A 6,598-nucleotide genomic window follows, 5' to 3' on the forward strand; every position below is an offset into this window, starting at 1 on the left:
GCAGGCATTTTGGAATATTTAGGAAAAGATGAGGGGAGCTGGGCGAGGTGTCCCAAAGTCCCAGCAGTTTCCTGGGTAGAAATGAGGTACAATATTTTACTGTGTCATGAAAACTGATGGCGCCTAAAGAACAATGTCTTTCTAAGCTGTTATGTTGGTGTGGGTTTCGTCTGTAGCTGGTCCTTCCAAGCACATATTTCAGGGGGGGGGGGGTTTACTGAGAATATTGGGAGGGAGGGGAATGCTGTGTCTTCACTCACTGAAAAAAAAATGGTGTGTATAGTTCCTCTTTTTATTCATCTTTCTGCAGAGATGAGAAGTAGCACTTCAAGTAGAACTTTCATGATGGGTCTTAAAAAAAAAAAAAAAAAAAAAAGCTCTGAAATTGCGTGATGCTGGATCGCGGATAGCGAAGGGGTGTCTTTGTTTTACTGTTATTTATTCATTTGTATTTCGTCTCTTATTTATTTGGGTTTTTACTTTTTCATTTTTTATCCAGGCAGAGATTTGATTAGTTGGAAGGGTAGCTTTTTTTGGAGATTCGCTTAAACAATTCAAGAAATGTTCTCATTTTTAAATCCTGTATCTTGGTTTATTTGAAGGACTTGAATTTGTTGCTTTGTGTCTGTGAGAGTGTGTGTATGTGGGAGGTGAGTGTCAGCATTGGTCCTAATCATGCGCCCATGTCTGTTAGTTGTTTGCTGTCTTGTTTTTTCTTACCTCCTTTCCCCCTCTTCCTCTTTATCTCTTTTCCTCACTCATTTTGCCAGCTTGACTTCTGTTTACAGTTACAATGTAAGAGCTCTGTCCTGATGCTCAGTTTTACTGGCACTTTCAGGTTGTTCTTGGGGAAGAGGAGTTATTAACCCCAGCTCACACTGTTACGGCTGAGCGCGCTCGGCAAACGGGAGACGGGTTCAGTTTAGCCATGAGGAGAAAGTGAAGGAGTAAATCAGACTGAACCTTGAAGGGACACGTCTGACTGCATCAAGCCAAGCAGATGGGTCTTGCACTGCTCATTGTGAAGGGCGTGGTCCAGCCATTTATACATGATCCCTAGGTTTTCTCCTCAGAGTACTGACGCTGTTTACAGCCAGGGGTTACGTCCCGCTTAGTGTTAAAACTGCAGTCTGCAGGACAGGTAAACCGTGACCTGGCTAGCACGGCGGCACGTAACACAGAAGAACCTGACGTTTGAAGGAGCGGAGACACAGTTAATCTTCAGCTGTCACACGCAGACAATATTAGGGGGAAATCTATAATCCCATCAGTTTTGACACCAAATATCCGCACTTCCCAAGTCATTATCGTTTTTTCTCGATTGCGCACAGAAATCAGAGCTCCATGCGAGCGCGTAGCTTCGGTGTCGCGCTTACAAACGGACGGGTGAGAGGCGTGGGGAGACAGCGGGACGGTGCAGTACCGCGGGTCAGACATCCCAATCACCGAAGTCACAGTGGAGAAGATGGCAGCTATGGGCTTTCGCTCTGGCCCAGACTTTTGAACCCAGAACCCTGGGCTTCAGAATCACTTACCACAGGGATTGGCCTTTTTATAGTCAGTTATCATTGGCATTTTTTGGCGAGTTCATTTTTGTGTAGGTGGCTTATGATTTATGCATAGTTTAAAAAAATACAGTATCAGTTTGGATCTTTGGACCCACTGAAGGATCAGGAACAGCATAGTAACAGTCTCTGGTACTTGTGGGAGTGTGTGTGTGTATGTGTGTATGTGGGTGTTGGTGCGTTTTGTGGAGTGGGGGGTGTCAAAGGTCATTTGATTGCCGAATTCTTTCTTTCTTTCTTTCAATCCTGTGACAATCCAGATTTTGTTTTGCCTCCCCCCTCGGCTCGGGGCGGCATATACAAAAGACAGGATATGCAAACGGACGCAGAAACGGCCCCCTCCACTCCTCTCACTGTGGGCGCCCGCACGTCTGCGCTGGGGGCGTGTGCAAACGCACGTCATTCACACGGAATTCGCCCTCTGCGTCTCTGTCACGCTGCTCTCTGTCAACACTCGCATCCCTCCCTGATGGGAAATCCCTCCCTCATGGGGAATCTCTGAACTCTTCATGCTGCCCTGGGTGTAAGGAGTGCAGAGGTGAATCTCTTGATCCCGAAAGCATTGGTGTGTGCGTGTGTTTGTGTGTGTATGTCCAGGTACATACGCAAGTATGTACATGCGGTGTGATCATTGCTGGCGAGTGATTCAAACTATTGATTTTCAAACCAGTAGAACGCTATTGGCCTTAAATGAATAATAAAAAAATTGTTATAAAATATTTTGGAAGATGTGATTGAGTAAATATGCAACACTGCAATAACATGTCAGTGACTGGACTTTTCCTACTCCAAATAAAATATGAAAAAGAAACATAATTGCTCCGGGCATTTTGTCCTGAATCTTGTCAGGTGAGTGACTGCATGCATGAAGTGACTGAGGGCTGTTTCTTGCAAGAGGGTGAGTGTGGATCCTGCTAGCAGTTGACCATTGGTGCTGATGTAGGATCAGTCCTCCTGTTTATCTTCCAATGTGTAAGGTCAGAATTGTGGTTGGAGAAGGTGGTCTTAGATCAGAGATTATCAGAGATCACAATCTCCCGAGCAGAAGTGACGGTGTGTGTAAAGAATTTGTTAGAGCCAAATTGAAAAGGCAAAGCAAGACATGCTGCATATGATACTGTATTTTGCATAACAATAATCATCTGTGTGAAATGAAGAGGCAAAAGCCCACATCTTAATACATCTCCAGTCTGCTCAACTGCATTAAATGCACAAGTTGAAGCACCAGCACCACTGGATGGCTTTTCATTGGCTGATGCCTGTTGCTTTTGCTGCGTCATTGTTTTTACATTTCGTATCTGTCAGTTAATTGCTAAGGGTGATGAGATCTAGCTTATTTCCTGAGGGGAGGTCATATACATATATTTCTTGCCTGAATTGCTACAGAAGGGTAAAGCAGTCATTTTTTGGAATCTATATGCATGTCCTGCACCCAACAATGGACCCGCATTCTTTAGTGTGTCACCTACATTATAATACCCATGCGCATGTCTATCTGGAGAGGCAGGTTGTAGAAGTCTATGTGAGAGTGAGTTATAGTTTGTATGAAAATGTATGTGTAGAAGAGTAAACATTCAGGGTAAGAGTGCTTGTGACAGCGTGCATGAGTGAGTTTCTACATCTGACTGTACGAGTGCGTGAATGAGGATATTAATGAGGGGGAAAAAGTTGAATAGCTACACTAGAGTGACCGTGTGTGCAAGTAACTTGTATGCAAGCGTATATGTATGTACTGTGTGCAAACTCAGTGACTGTATGGGAGTGCCTGTGAGGAACTATGTATAACAACAGATGTGCACATAGTTATATGTGTTGAACAGTTTGAGAGTGCTTGTGTGATTAAATGTGTATGAGAGTAGTTTATGGATGTATGTTGAGTAATTGTTTCTCTGAGTCGTGTGCATGAGAGAGGGTGTGACTAATGGCATCGCTGAGAACACACATAGTGATACAGTAGTGTCCACTCATGACAGCTTTACTTGATCATTTGGTTTGATGCCAGTTTTCCAGTGACAGAAGAGAGAGCGGAGCCTGTATGTTATTCTCATCCAGACTGTAAAAACCAACATGGTGAATATTTTCCTTGTTTGGACTCTTCTTTGCAACCTCTATTCCAAACACAAAATGGAGAAACAAGAGGTAGCACTTACAGATACCCTATTTAGGCACTGGTTTTACACGTCTTCAAACTTTTCTTGAGGAAAAAAGGTCCCATGGGTTCACAGCTAAACTACTGAGTCTCCATCCATTTTCTGAACTTATCATTATCTCACCACCATTAATCAAAGTGGAATTAAAATGTGTTTGAACCGATTCAGTACTGTGAACAAACCGGGCAAAAATAGCCAGTGGGATTTCTCAAGTATCGAGAGCATCTGGTATTCCTCGACTGGGAACAGACAGGAAAAGGTTGCTTGGGGCACTACCTGAATGAAGAGGTGCCCTCTGGTGGACAGAAGATGCTCTCTGGCTATGAAGGGGTTTACTTTCACAAAAGACAGCGTAGCATGAAGACGGTGGGTAACAAAGACGCACACAAACGAGTCGCTAAGCGGTGTCTCATTCTACACCTACGTCACTGTGGTTCTGACATACAAAAGATGTATTTAGCTGAATATGAAACACAGATTACAGAAGTAAATGGACAAAAAGACAAACGGCAATAGACAAAACGGGACAAGACAGATAACCACTAATGTGACACACAGCATGACAGCGAAAACAAACAAAAAAACGGACCAGACACTACTTGATTTCATACAATGTGCATACTTTCTTTGTTCTTTACAAATCAGGAAGATATGATTTATGTAATGTAACAGTCTGTACAACATAACAAATAGAGAGAAATAAAAATAAAACAAGAACAAATAATACAAATTAATTCTTAAAAAAAAGCAGCGCTGGGCCTCAATAACCCACTTTTTCACATTTTAATTGGACATTGCAAGCACTTTTTATTTCTTTACCCCCCTTGCAATAAATTAGAGCACACATTCTCTGTTTGAGGCAACCAATTAAACTCCATTACCCAGACAACCCCACTTCTCTTCGACTGGGCTGACAATGGCATTGCCTTGAGACTCTTGGCAAGACCATGGGATTTCACATGTAAAATATATACTAATGTATATCAAATTGGCAACAAAAAACAGAATGAAAGACACAAAAAAGTGCGGTTTTAAATTAAGATATGCTTTGGAGATCAAGGAGGAGCATTCAAATTCCAGATACAATCAAAGTTTTAAAAGTGAAGTTTTGGAACTGGATCAAACTCTTGTAAATCTTGCGTTGCATGTCAGCAAATGGCATTAGTTAAACTGAAGCAGAATCAACAGACAGTATTGTACTCAAGTATTAGTTATTCAGAAACAAAAAATTGTAAACTCTAATATCAGGGCCACAATTCAAAAAGGACTCCATTTCCCAACATTCCTTGCATGTCAGCACCTAGGCACACCATTGGAGCCAAGCCTCCTCATCGTGCAACAATGACAAATGGACAAATGGAGACGCGGAGAGGAGGGCTTCAGCGCAAGCCTACAGTGTAAACGTATCAGGAATACAGGAGAGTGTGCAGATGTAAACGGAAAAGATGTAACCTGGCAAAGGTGCAAGTCTGATCTGGGATCAGTGAGTGACTGCCCTGCTTTAGACCGACCAGATCAAACCGCGGTGCAGTAAATGTGAGACAGTGAACCGGAAACAGCTGAAACGGCGCTCTGAGCCCCCTCTCCCAGAAGAGGGCCCAAACCAGAAAGGAACACTTGATGCTGACTCTGAGTAAGGTGCTGGAGTCTAATTTTACCTTACCTCCACATTCAGCGAAGGAACTATTCTGAAACTATTCTAGTCCTGTTGAGTTTGCAGTGTGAAAAAGCACCTCCAGCAATCCTTCACAGTTTCATAGCTTACCCTTGCTGTGTTTGAAAGATGCATATCTGCACATCACTAGTTTCCAACTCAGCTTTGTAACTGAATCACCTGACCTTCCCTCCCCAGATCTGGGAGTGTAGTGTTTAAATAGTCTGCCTAACAACAGGGCCAGAGTCGAGCTGGGCCACCCGATTTGCCCTACAGGCTTTGAGGCCCGCCAAGGACCAGGGTGGAGGAGCCCTGTTGAATTGCTGCCCACAAGGGTTGATTTGCCCTGCTGCAAATACTGAAAGGCCCCCCCCCCCTCAAGAGAGATGAGTCTGTACGAGTGAGGGTGTGTGAGCATGTGTCTGTGTGCGTGTGCTCTGTAACGGTAAAGAGAAGACAGGAGGGCAGAGACAACGCCGGCATCAAGACAAAACAAACTGGACACAAAAAACGCAAAACGACAAAACAGCAGTGAAGGCTGGGGGGACGGGGAAGAGGAGAGGGGTTTTTGCCTGTCCCTCCCTCCTTCTCCTCTGCTGTTCTCCGGTCTCCTCCTCATTTGAGCTTCGTACCCCCCCCAAAAAAAAAGTCTTTTGCTTTTTGTTCTTCATATCATTGGACAGTGTCTTGTATTCGATTGTTTCTCTTCCCCTGGTGAGAGTCTTTAAAAGGCCGAGAGTACGGACCGCGCTGAGTGAGTGGAGTTGATGGCATTTCAGTGTTCGGGCGTGGAGCTGTAGCTTCGCCTCTCTCTGCCACTCTCTCATTGGGGGAGGATGACAGATTGTGCCCTCAACCACAGAACGCAGCAAAAAAAAAATAAAAAAATAAAAGCAAAATTAGGAGCAGTTAAGTTTTTGGTGGGAGAGGACCAAGAGAGCAACGAACAGCCGGGAATGAAAGGGTGAAAAAGAGGACAGGTTTTTGGAACCGGAAATCCGAGGGAAGAGAGAGGAGAGAGGAACACTGTGGGGCGAGGACTGCGTGTGTGTGTGTGTGTGTCAGGAAGAGAGAAAAGAAGAAAACAGCAGGAGCAGTGCAGAAAGCGCAGTGGAGTATCAAATCGATGGAAAGTTTTAAAAATCGCCCCCTTGTGTCCAAAACATAAAGTGCAGGCAGTGTCTCTCCGGTCTGGATCCGCCTCGCTCCGCCCCGCCCCCGCCCTGCCC

The sequence above is a fragment of the Megalops cyprinoides genome, chromosome 16, assembly GCF_013368585.1.
Source record: "Megalops cyprinoides isolate fMegCyp1 chromosome 16, fMegCyp1.pri, whole genome shotgun sequence".
Classification (NCBI taxonomy): Eukaryota; Metazoa; Chordata; class Actinopteri; order Elopiformes; family Megalopidae; genus Megalops; species Megalops cyprinoides.